This window comes from Oenanthe melanoleuca, chromosome 5 (genome assembly GCF_029582105.1).
Source record: "Oenanthe melanoleuca isolate GR-GAL-2019-014 chromosome 5, OMel1.0, whole genome shotgun sequence".
Taxonomy (NCBI): Eukaryota; Metazoa; Chordata; class Aves; order Passeriformes; family Muscicapidae; genus Oenanthe; species Oenanthe melanoleuca.
The window spans coordinates 45,720,595-45,734,391 of NC_079339.1; the positions used below are offsets into that span (position 1 = coordinate 45,720,595).

The window sequence follows — 13,797 nt, forward strand, 5'->3', positions numbered from 1 at the left end:
TTATCCAAAATTTAGATAAGCTAATCTCTCATGAAAATAAATTGCAGAGAAGATGGAGCCACTTGATACACTGGGAGTGTAGGGGGGCTCACAAGGACACTGAGTAGCTCCTCATGCTGTCACATGCATCCCTTTGCAGAAATTCCAGTGCTTACATCCAGCTCACCAGTAACAACTATTGCCTCTCAGTACCTACACAGCTTAGATTATTCCTCATTCAGTACCAAGGCCATCACTACACTGAGTAACACAAAGCTTCCCATCTCCAGCATGCATTTTGTCAACTCAGCATTCTTATACCTTGCTTGTCTCTGTGGTATAATAAAAAAAAACATTTCAAAGACTCCCTAGAAGTACCTCATTATAGACTGGCAAACATATTTTCAACTTAAAATGACAGTATAAGCAATTTGATGTATTTCAGGGAGCAGCAGTCACTATCAGAACGACTGTGAAGAAATCCATGAACCTATTATCTTCTCTACCTGCATGCTAGACATTTTATATGCATTTCATTTCTGAAATGCATATATCTGAATATCTGAAATTGAGATGTCCAGTATAGAATGAGGTACAAGACAGCAGCCTTTAGTATATTCACGTGCTTCGTTAGTCTGGGATTTGTTGGGGCTTTTTAAATGGGTAATACAAAATTCCACTGTGTATATGCCTACACTCCTTCCTTCTTCAAGATGAAATCTTCTGGTCACTCAGTTAAGTACCACAAGCAGCTTTAGAGGTTATTAGCCATTTATATATTTTAAGACATACATCTGGGTACATGAGAAAAATCTTTAAATATCCCCACATGTAAAAAGAACTTCAGCACAACCTCATCCTATACACTGCAGAATTTAAGTGGATAAGCACTATAATTATCACAGCAGCAGGAAGGCTTTAAATAAGATATCTTTCTAGACAAAGTCAAAAAATCACCAAATCCACAGCAAACCCAGTTCTAAAAGTCAACGAACCATTTCTCCCCCACCTTTACATCAAGAATCATCATTTGAAAAAAAGCTAAAGCAGAAGATCAAAAGAGATCAAAGAATAAGGGAGCACCAGTCCACAAAATACTGTCTTGCTGCATTCTGATTGTATTTGTTAAGTTAGAACGCTTTTAATCAGCTCTCAAGCAGCATTTCCAATATTGGGGTCAGGAGAAAAAAAGCATGAAAAGAAACTTTTGTCACTCATACTGATTATTTTTAAAGTACTTAAAATAACCTACCCATTTACAGAAGTGTTTTATATTCTTCATTGCAGTACAGAGATCTGAAGTAGCAATGATAAGCAAAGCAGCACTTTAGTTTCTCACTAATACAATGTGATCACTCAGTCACTCAAAAATACTTCAATTTTCATATAAATAGGTATAAAGTTTTACTCATGCTGGATGCCTTCACAAGACAATGGTATTACTACTCTTTGTATATGAAACCTTGATTAAAATCTCAGCGGCAGAATATGAGAACAATCTTCTCTCACCCAAACTGCAATTTTAAATACACAGTCAAGCACACACAGATACATTTTGCAGCTCTACTGAACCCACAGAGCTTCTGCAGGTTCTGGGTCACAAAATAATAATCCAAACTAAGGAACCAAGCAGCAGTCACTTATTACATTACTGTTTCCATCAACTCCTTCGAGTTTAGCCATTGTTACCATCAGCAGAATGGTAAAATGTCCTGATAGTTATCAGACTAGGTTTTAACAGATCTTGGACAAGGTTTCCAAACAAGAGGAATCCTGCATATCATTAAATAGCTTGATCTCTCTCCAAAGCACTTCCCACTAGATAATGACAAAGATCAGAAACAATGAAGAAAAAGAGATTAATCTTAAAAGCTACAAGTTATCATAATGAAAGGATCCTGTAAGAAAGAGGAGAAAGTACAGATAAAAAGGCTCTTTAACAATAGGGGAATCATAATAACTGCAGAACTAGAAAGATATTCTTTAAAAGAGATTTTAAAAAATTAAATTCTACCCTTCACTGTTTACTACAGTGGGTTGGAAACAGGGTACAACAGGAAAGAAAAGCAAGGATGAATACAAAACATCCAGTCTTTTTAATACAGGAAGAACTGAACATACAATGATGTTTGAGTGCCATAAAAAATATACAGGATGAATTCAGACAAAATCTGAGGACAAAGATCACATAGGATTTAGAAAACAGTCAGTTATAGAGGTTCAAAAGTTCAAAAAACAAAGATCACTTAGAAGATACTTCTGCAACACAAAACTGATTTAAGAAGATGTTGCCCAAAACACTATACTTCCACACTTACTACTGAAATTTCTTCTTAATCAGTTTTGACTGCTGTTAAAATTTTTCTTGCATGTTTCAGGACTCAAAAATCTAAATAACCAGTTCAAAACCACCGATGATAGAAAATCCCCAACAGGCTGGACATGTTTGCAAGGCCACCAGCAGTTAAAGTTCATATTCAGTAGTGTCTGGTGTAAGCTTGCACAACACCTGCACACAATGGAGCAAACAAACCAGATTTAAATTTAACTAAGTACATAGTTAGGTATGTACTTGAATCCAACACATCAAGCAACACAGCTCCACCCCAATCCCCTTTACCTCCCTGGCCTCAGCTCTACACTGTGCAAGCAAACTGACTTCCCACAGCAATGTGCTGACCCAGATGAAGGATCTGACATGAAGTTATTTTGTGCTTTAGTGGTTTATTTTTCATACAGATCAATTTCCTGAATGTTTCCGAGTGAAACCATGTAAACAACCCTACCAACACAGCTGAGGGGACAGTGCAGGAAGTAAGGAAAAGCAGCAGTGGACTGAAAGTGTTTAAACCACCAATTTTGCCACTAAGCATCTACCAAGAGCCTCATAGGTGTCCTTACTACTGTGGGTTCCCTCTGCCAGTGGGAGAGCGAACAGAATCAGAAGGCAAAGAAAAAACAATGCAGTAAAACTCATGGGTTGAGATAAGGACAGTTTAAAAATTGAAATAAACCAAAATATAATAATCATATTATAATAGCAATTTACATCTTCTAGCATCCATTCATTACATAGAAAGCATCATTACTGATTGTATCCTCCTTGGGAGACATGCAGGACAGACTGGATGGGTGTAAAATGCAAGACTAGAATCAAATGTGGCATGTGCAGTCCCTTCTTATAGCTCAGGCACACTGGTAAGCCAACACAGGAAAGAGCATTCTAAAAATCCACTACAGCTTCTATCCAAAGATTTAAAGATATTCACAAGACTTATCCTTCAAAGAACCTGGGAAATGAAACAAAGCAATAGCTAGATGACTCACTGGAAGCTCATTTAACACATCTGAACTACGATTCCTGGTCCCCACTGCATGTACAATAAGTACCAGTGTGAGAAAATGTGAAAAGCCATTGATAATGGCAACAGAAATCAAAAGCCATGTAAATATGTTAATAAAAAGCAAACAAACAAAAAGAAATTTAGAGTTAATACTAAAACTTGCAGTTCTCTATCAAAATTTGCTGTAAGAGCAGATTCTCATCAGTATCATTAGGAATATAGTTATTTCATCTTAAATGCAATCCCAGTTTCCTTATAGATCTATTTATTGATTAATGTGAACTACACATAGCCCATCAATATGTTCATAGGATGTTTTCATTCATCTCACAGTTTGCCTCTGAAAGGCAGCCAGCCACAACTATCTTGATCACCACAGTGTACCCAAACATCAGAACAAACTCCCCTTTTCCTCATGTGGTCTGGTGTATCAAGAACACACAAGTATCAGGATGGCAGAGGAGCAAGCAGGGTTAGTGCCTCACCTCCTCCTATGGCCATGTGCAGGACCCCAAGACACCACACCACCAATGCAGCTTGCTAACAGGACAGAAGGAGATGTTGTCCCAGCCTAAAATTCATCCCCAACAAACCTTGAGATTAATTGTCATCAGTGACAATTAATCTGTAAACCTGACACTATGTATGCAACAACTTGAAAGGTCTCAACGAAGACTCAATATTTTGTTGTTAATTCATCAAGCTCTGGCAGTTTCACTGAATTAAATTTAAAAAGCTGTCTGCAAAGGCAGCACATTCTACTCCAATTTAACAGCAAGCAACATAGCTTCACAACACAAAGTTTGGAGCTCATCAGACTTCAGGCTTCTCAGCTTGAAAACTAAGAGGGGAAAAAAATTAGAAATCACTATGACAAATCCCTGCAAGTCTTTCAGGAGAGCTTATAAATGTAGCTCTATTCTTTCATGTACGAGTCTGCAAAGTCCATGCCAGCTATAAGCATTATACCACCACTTTATCTATGACTCAGCAAGGGAATCTGGACACATGAAGAGAATTCACTTCCTAATGTAAGGATTTTTAAAATGGCAACAATTACAACAATGCCACAGTAAATGAACCAAGACAACTTGTGACCGTGCCCCTTGTATGTTTAAGCAAACAAACTAGATTAGAATGTCAAATCCATTCATAGATTGGCTAAAGTTTGAAAGCAAGTAAAACAATGCTTAATGCAGCTGAGCTGAAATACAAAGGATTCAACAGCTGTTTTCACCTCCAATGAACAAAAACAAGCACTAGCTGTACATTCAACACAAAACACTGAGCTCCATTTCCAAGATTACCTGTGTGCAGCCCAACTATGCAAGTTTGACTTTAGAGCTGAATACAAGCCAGTGAGCAATTGGCAGCTTTGTGTTGTAACTTAAGATACAAGCTCGGCTTACTGAGACATTCATCACATGTTTACATATAAGCACGAACAGATAGTACTGTTTACAGGACATCAATTGACACAGCAAAGTAGCAAGTTCTTAAATGGCCCAATAATGCTTTGGTCCATCAACTGAGACTAGCTATCTGTTGATAAATTATTATATATATATATATTATATATATATATTTATATATATTATATATAAATTATTCCAAAAAGAGAGAAAACATCACAATCCATACCTTCCCAGTACATTATCTTCATACAGATATTCTACATAATAAGCACACAGACCTTGCCTTGTACACATCACGGTCCACAAATCTCTGCGTTACTAACAGACTTCTGTTCCACATCCTCACACATAATATCTACAGAATAATTTTTGTTACATTGGCAGTAGAATCTTAGTCAACAAGGGGTGGAGGAAGAAGTATTTTCACTGAATTCTTTAGCAAAAGGTTTAAATGGAGAAGGATCTAAGAAGAAATTTCCCCCCCCCCACACTGTGTGGAGGATACTAATACAGAACTAGGATGAAAGATTTGAAACAATAAAGGTGAAGCTTAGGAGACTCATTCTCTTCCTTAAGATCTTTCAGACAAAGAGGGTAAAGCTTTACCTGCTCAAGCTTTTCAATGTCTCAACACGAGTTACAAGGTTTAAAATTTTTTTATCTGAGCTACTGTTTTTATTTTCTCCATTCCTAAATGAAAACAGAGCATGCAATATGTGGTAAAACCTGAGGTGATCAAATCCCAATGGTGTATCTGCCAAACACTTTAAATTTGTTATTATATTACACTGGTTTGAAGCAAAGCCTCAAGCGATGCTACACTGCCTAAGGTAAATTCTCACACAAACTATCATTGCATCAACACGTATTTTATTATCCTACTATCGTATTTTATGTTAGTAGCCGACATGTGTGTCATCTTTCACCCAACGGCCTCAAATGGGATGGCGGGGAAGAGCAAGTAGAAACACGAACCAAGAGAAAAGCACTTATCCCTCTGGCAGCAGGAATATTCCAGAGGCACGAGCGAGCACATCACCTGGAGAGCTCTCCAAGTTTCTCCAGGAACAGCGCGGTAACACCTGTACAGAGAGGAGCGGGACAAAACCCGCGAATCCCGGGGCACAGTGATCTCCAGGCCAGGGCACGGGACGGGCGGAGCGGCACCGGCGGGAGCCCCGAGCGCACCGGCCCGGCACGGGCGGAGCTGCGGGAGCACGAGCCCCGCGCCAGCTCCTGCGGGCGGCGGCTCCGAGCGCCTCTCCAGCCCCGCGGGAGCTGCGCCGGGGCGGAAGGGAGAGAAGGAAGGGGAGAAGAGAGGGAAGGGGCGGCGAGGCAGGACCCGACAGCGCGGACAGGCACAGCCGAGGCCGCTGCCGCCGCTCCGGACGGCGGACCCTGCGGGCCGGGAGCGGCACGGGGAGCAAGGCTCCTTCCCGCGGCCCCGCGGAGCTGCGGGCTGCCAGCGGCGCGGCGGGACAAGCTGCCCGCAGCCGGCCCGCCGGGGCGCGCACCGAGCCCCGCCGTGGGGGCGTCGACGGTCTTGCCCCCTCCCCTCCGCCGTCGTGACACCAAGCCCGCGTCCCCCACCTAGCCGGCTTCCCGCGGTGCCTCACCTCCGGCAGCAGCTCGCCGCCGCCATCCTCCCGCTCAGCGCCGCCCGCTCCCGCCCGGCCCCGCTCCGGCCGCCGCCATTTTGCTCCCGAGCCCCAGGCTCGGCCGGGCAGCGGGAGCGCGCACGGCGCCTGCGCGGCCGCGGCGCTGCGGAGCGCGAGCCACGTGGTCCGGGTGGACTGGGCGGGGCTGAGGGGCGGGGCACGGGGCGGGGCTGAGGGGAGGGCCGGAACTGAGGGGCGGAGCGTCGGGGCACCGGGGCTGAGGGGAGGGCCGGGGCCGGGGCGGGGCTGAGGGGTCGGCGCGGGGCGGGAGGCGGGGGCGGGTCTAGCTGGCTCTGGAGCCTCGGTTCTTTTTCCCGCACAACTGGTGAGGGGAAAAGCGTAGCCCAGCGTGTGTTCTACACGGTCCCCATTCCAACGTGCACTGCCTGCTCTGTGTGACATATCTCCCAGGCTTGTTGCCATGCCCAGATGCAGAGGTGTCTGCAGTGTAAATGGTGTGTCAGCACATGTTCTTTGTCCTTGAGACTAACGTAAGCCGCTTACTTTAAGCCTATGTCTGTCTCATTGCTTTGCCAAACTGCTATGAGCTTGTTAGAGGCAGGGCACAGTCCAATTCCAGTTCTTTTGTTCATACTAGGAATATATACTGCTCACCTGGAAATAAACTCCCACCACCTTTCCAACTTCTGATAACCTTAGCATGAGAAATTAGTATTTCACTTGTCTAGGTGAAAGTAGGTGCCAGCAGTAAAAACGCTTTTAGCTGTTCCCACCATTGCTGGTACCATGCACACTACATTTTCTCCAAAGAAAGGTGCATGTTGATGCAGTAAGGTTCAGCACATATCTACTACCATGTCTGTAAAATCACTGTTTGCTAAATCAGTGAGAGTGACCAAAAACACGTATCAGCATTTTATTATAACCATAAAAACTCTTCAGTGAACTGAACAACTTGTGCCTGCTAAAAGAATGAAGCACCACATGTCTGTGTATGAGAAGGTCTGAGAGAAGTTCCATTCATGGGCCAAAAATCTGATTAAATCACAAGCTAGAAAATACTCAGCAAGCTGAAAGCCAAATCTGTGATCATTCCTGGTTGGTAAAAGCAAGCTATGACTGATCACATCCCCTCCTGATTCTGCTGACAGTCCATTTCTGGAGGAAAGCCTTCCTCCCACTTGGCATCCTGCTGGCCTCCATCTCTGTAATTAACTTGCCTGAAAGCTGCAGACCTCCCTAACTACCACTTGGCATAGCATCCCATAGTGCTCAGCAGCTTACCAAGAAGCTCAGGATAAAACAACCTCTAATATATTTGCCCATATATTAGTCTGTTTTCTTGCTTGTTTCAGCTTAAAAACAGAGGAAAAATGCAGTTGGGTTTATAGGCAGTATTATGTACTCAGGGTTTTAACCATCTTGGTTATTTATATGTTCTCTGATATTGTAGTATACCAGAGCCTCACAAACTTTGACTTCCATATCTGCACAGTACCAGAGATGAAGGAATCCTTATCATTGGAATTTAATCGATGAAGTTCATGCAGCCAGGGTTATGCTTGTACCTGTCCAAGGGGGGCTATTTCTTGTAAATGGGATGTCTTTGCAAGCTGTTGTTCCTGTTGTTGCTGTTGTCATGAGAGCTTATAAAACTGACTGGCAGGCAGAGCTCAGTGAGCTAGTGCCTACTAGAGCCTTCCCACCTTCTATTTCTGTCTCTCTTCTTGCACCTGCCCTGAGCCTGCTTTCCATTTCCTGCTATTAGGAGCCTTGATATGAAATACCATATACACAGTGTTCACCTTAGTTTTATTTTACCCTGTTTTTTAATAGAATTGTGTTATATATGTTCATATTGCCTGCCTGGACAGATAAGGATTTGGGTCTAAGACCTCTGTGCTAAAATATTTTTAACTCATTGATCCATTTCTCATTTGGGTCCTTATGCACACTGCAACTTCAGGAAAAGCTGAGCCACCAAAGTCAGGCAACCAACAGACAGAAACAATTGAAAATTAAACTGCAGTAGTTTTAAAACACATGGAACTGTTAATTTAAATATATCTGTTAGGAGAAATTGTTGCAGATGAGGTTCTTAAATATGAACAGTGTGAGACAACCCCAGCCTCTCCATGTCATTCATGATTTACAATATCATTGTTACAATTATAGCAGTGGTTTACTGAGAGCAGCATAGAAGTAAGAACAAAGTTGAAATTGAAGTTAAATAAGTAAAGTTCAAGTCACAGAGCTCTTAGACTGAAGGGAAATAGTACACCAGTTTGGTTTGCAGGTGAGAGGAACCACTCATGAATTTGTTCCCAAAGTTCTGTTGTTGGGTGAGAAAGACCAGTCAATTCTCCACAAACCTGGCTCATAATCTTATAGGTTATGAAAATGAGAAAGAAAAACAAGTCTTGCAGGCTGAATGTTTGTCTTGTTAGTAGCCTTTTTTTAGTATTCTAATACCATTAACTAGAATGGAGTCAAAATGAATGGTTAGATTAAAGTACAAAGATCTTGCTTTGCTATAGTCATCCTTCTAGTAGCTAAAATAAACCTTCTTTCTTATGACTCAGAGACAAACAGTGTGTTGGGTAACAGTTTAGGGGAGACATCTGGCAGGTTGGAAGCGAGGATGGCTACCATGTGCTTTCTTTTACTTTAGAGTTTAATGCACAGAGGTCAGTGTGCCCTTGACTGCAGCACACTGTCACTGTCTTTGAGGATTGTGTGGTCTCGTGGACTAGACAGCTGGAAGCACACCAAGGTAAGCTGACTAAGTCCTTCTGCCACCTGAGATCTTAGTGCAGAAGACAAGTTATAAAACACTGAGTTACAAAACTTGCTGTGGAGGAGTGGGAAACGGAAGCTAATTGCATTTACATGCAGGTAATGTGTTTTCTGAGATGAGAGGATATGAGATTCACACTGTCTGACAAACACCCCCAAGAGCATGTGCACTCACATCACTTCCCTGATCATTTTGTTATAATCCTCACCCCACATTCTGAGAAATAAATTCATCTTCTGTTTTTATCAGGATTGAAATATGTTTGGTTTGATCAATTTAAAATAATCTCTTGATGTCCCAATGAATAAGATCTTATATATGCCTTAAATATTGTAAAATGTCATCTCCTCTTTAGAACAGAGAGCAGAGTGAGAGTCTGTCTGAGCTGCAAAACAGTTCTCAGTACCTCTGCTCATACAGAATGATTCAGTGCTTTATTCATGGTTTTGCAGGGACTTCTATAAAATACTTGCTGATGATAATCACTGTACATATACAGTGCATTTTATCTACAAACTCAAGTGTGTTAGGAAAAATTGATTATGTGCCACGACTTATTAAAGATAAAACCAACCCCAATGTCTATTGTAGTTTACTTACCCTTCATTTGCATTAGGAAGATCAGGCTTTGAAATGCCCTTTGGATGATATTTATCAGAGTTCATTGAAGAGAAAATATACTTGAAAAAAAAAACTCCAACCAATTCACTTCCATTGCTTCATTTTTTGTCTGTGCTTAATTTCTTAGATTTTTAGATATTTCATTTGATGTTCATCCCAAATGTGTAATGTTTGTGATTATTAATAACATGTTTATTGGTGTGTGGTGTGGAGGCTGTAATCAAACCCAGGGTCGTTCTGTGTATGCCAAACACAGATCACAGTACATGGTCTAGAGAATGTATTCGTTAACTGGAAGATGTGATCATGGAAAGTACCTCCTGCAAACCAGTGAGAAAACCAGATGTGTGTAATTTTCAGTGAGAGCTGGGTCATGCCACATGTTGCAGAAGGTACCTCTAGGTACATGCCTACTACAGAAATAATGGCAGTTGCATTAGTTAGAAAATATGGTTCTGTCTTGTGGTAAATAACATGGTTTTATTCATGACCCATTTCAAGTGTGACTTTCTGTCATTAAAGATAAAATCCTTAAAGTCCAGTTTATCCTGATTTTTTAATTAGTTTTATTTTAGTTGAATTTTAAAGCACTGAGTGAAATGTAAATGGCTAAAGAAAAGCTCAGAATATTTAAAATATTATCTGTTTGTTGGTAACTGTTCCACAATAACTGTATGTTCAAGGGCTGAAAAATAGATTGAAGACTGAAGCTTATTTTTCTAAACAGGCTTACTTTTTATCAGTGGTGTTGATGAGATTCTGCAAATATATAGATCTGGACCATAACTAGCTATTTAATATTATTCTTTGTCTGCTGCCTTTCTTACTATATGAGCTTTTCTCGCTATCTGAACCTACTTTAAAATTTTGTGGTCAGTTATTTGCCATTCTCATATACACATTGCTCATTACACATCAGCTGAGAGAACAGACTGCAGTTGACGTGCAAGCAACAGTGACTGACTTTCTGTAACCAGTGATGGCAGAGCAAGACCTGTGCTTCCTTGTGTGAAATAGGTGCTGTGGAAGCACAGCAGTAACAGAAATGCTCTTCCTGCCCTGGTTTTGCTCGTTTCTTCTACCACCAGATCCTCACAAAGAGCCAGAGAGAGCCCTGTGTTCTGGCAAGAGAGCTGAGGAAGGAAGGTGAGGGTAAATGATTTTGTTTGCTGCTAGCAGAAGAGAAGGAGGTTGCCCAGGGGCATCTGTGATGGAGGCTGGCAGGTAACTGGGATGTGCTATGAGCTCTCTGCCTGCTCTGGGATGAAGAGAATTCCCTCCCAGTATGCGCAGGGGAAAGCCGAAGGGCAGAGAGCCACTGTGCTCTGCTGGGGAGTCTGGTGAATTGAATGAGGTGAGAGAGTTGTATCCAGCAGGAAAAAAGTAGCGCAGACTATTGCCATGAAGATGTTAAACAGGCCCTGGCCCAAGCTTGTGGTAGAAAAGACATTTACATCACGGGTCTTTAAAGGACCACAAGAGAAAGAAGGAGCATCAGATTCCAAGGTAAATGAGGAGATCTGCAGATAAGTGGCTGTCTGTGGAACAACCCAGCACCTTAAGAAATTAAGACAAGGTTGGTGGTGATTTTTGCCAGAAGGTTACAGAATTAATGGCCTTTGGAGTCCATGGGCTAGCAATGCTGGGCAGCCCATGGTCATTATATTTAGACAAACTTACATTGGGAGGTACAATAAAGATCTCAAATTTAAGCACACAAAACTAATTGGCTTGCCTATGTGACCTTTATGTAGCTAAATTCTGCACATTAACAGAATATCTCTCACTCTGATCACCAAAGCATTTCCTGAAAGCAATGTTGCCTTATTGTAACCAAATTTCAATTGGATCAACCTTTAGTTGGGTCCTTGGAGGTTGTTATATGTACATGAGGGGATTGGTTGTTATTACTGATGCTACAGTGTCACTGATGATCTTGGTGAGGGTATAATCATTCATCCTGTGGCTGCATTCTTTGGTAAATACTCTTTGTAATTCCTCAGTACAAACAAAGATGCCAAAACCAAACCACTGATGATGAGGCAATTGCTTGCCTTGCTGTGTAAACCTGCGCTGGTCTTTTCCTGCCATGCAGTACTTATCAAATGGTGCTTTTCCCCCTGTTTCTTGGGCAGTGTACACAATATAAGATGTTTGTGGAATGAGCAGTTACTCAATACACTGATCACTCCTCACACTTCAGTGTGACACTATGTCTACTTTGCAGCACACTTCAGCCTAAATGCAGAGTTGCTTCCTTCCTAAAGCCCTTCACAAACACTAATGAATTTTCAAAAATCAGTTTCTATATCCACCCTGTAGATTATGACATGTGGCACAGAATTATTCAGATGGAGAATCTGCTTGGTGCAGGGGCTCAGTTGGGTACCCAGGCCCTTGTGGGCTCTGGGCAGCACTGCAGCACCTGCTGTGCTCAGGGCTTCTGTCCTGCTCTGTTCAGTTGCAGCTGTGAGCCTGCCCTCCTGCAAACTTGGCTCCAGGATTTCGAGTCAAGCACTCAGAACATGAAGAACAAACAGCTAACCACAAGTTATGAGAAATTCAAGTAAAAGCTGATTATTACAATGTTATTTTTTGGCAGAGGCAAGGTTGGATTCCCAGGAGAGCACTTAGCTAGGAGACAGTAATTCCTCATCCTAAAATTTCCTGCCTCGTGCCATCTGTGCCTTCCAAGTTCTGCAGCATGCTGACCAAAGACCATATGTTTATGGACATTTTTTTAAAAATATGCACCCCTGATTTATACCCAGAATAGTTTCATCCTATAAATCATCTATCTGTTTAGACTCTGCTATGGCCCAGCTGGATCTGGATGTCATAAAGTGCAGTTACTGATGTTAAAAATAGTTTTCCACTGGAACTTAGACACAGCTTTTGATTACATAGCATCAGCTGAATTTGTAGCACTGACTGGAATTTGTCTATGTATTTAATGTATGGATCAAATAACTAACTGATTGTACAAGAACTGATGACATGCAGATAAAGCATTCTATTCTATGCATAGAATCATAGAATCAATTAGGTTGGAAAAGATCTTTAAGATCATTGAGTCCAGCTATGAACTCAGCACTGCCAAGTTCACAATAATCCATGTTCCTAGGAAAATGTAAATATTCCTTACTGCAATTTAAGTTCACTACTTTTTGTTTTGTCAACAGCAAACACAAGAAACAGGTTATTGTCTTAGTATAAGTCTGAAATAAGTCACCTTCTCCCCTCCTTCTGTACTTAGACTAAATAATTCAAACTTCTTCAGCTTTTCCCTGTGGATATGTTGTGGTTCTTAGTTGTTTTCCTTACACTTCTTTGTTGTCTTTGTGATTAGTTCACAACTTTTTTGAAGTCCAAGTCCCAAACTAGATGCCAGATTGCAGTGCAGGTTATACCAGTAGCATGTGCTGTAGGGGATTCCTTCAAATGCTTCACAGGTGATGCTTTTGTGTAGATCTCCCAATATTTTACCTTCTTGTATTTTGTGCAATCAGTTATCCTGGGTGCAGAATATTCTGTCCTTTGTTATTTGTCCAAATTTTTCCTTGTTCATATTGCATTGCCTGTGGCTGAGACAAGTTGGCTTCATTACACACACCTCCTGTTCTGTCTCTCTTTGCATTACCCTGCAACTATGCCATTCACGTTATTCTGAGTAAGTACAAATTTTCTGAGACTTCTTTTCCTATTGGTCATATTTTCCTTAGGATTTGTGAGTTCACTGATTTTCATAGAAAGCACACTTTATGGTCTTTATTTTGCTGCTCTTCCTCATCCTCTTCTCAAAAATAAGGAACACTTTACATCCTAGTCTCAGCTACCTTTTCTCTACATACTCAACCAGTTTCTCTCTACTGCTTGCAATCAAATGGAAAGTGAGCTCTTCTACCTGTATTCAGAATAAACATATCACTAAACATCTTCTATGAGTTTTTTGGACAATCTGTTCTATATATTTTTTTTCCTTAATAAATATGGAGATACTAAATCTCCATAGCTTACAACTT

The 13,797-nt window shown here is 41.4% G+C and overlaps 1 protein-coding gene across 1 annotated transcript in view; it reads right to left on the reverse strand.

Annotated features, from left to right (window-relative positions):
* BTBD7 (BTB domain containing 7) overlaps positions 1-6,498 on the reverse strand; it is a 50,919-nt gene extending 44,421 nt beyond the window's left edge. Inside the window, 1 exon segment of the mRNA XM_056493080.1 lies at positions 6,355-6,498. The gene's annotated coding sequence lies outside the window, so the exon portion shown is untranslated.
* Positions 6,499-13,797: the final 7,299 nt, after the last annotated feature.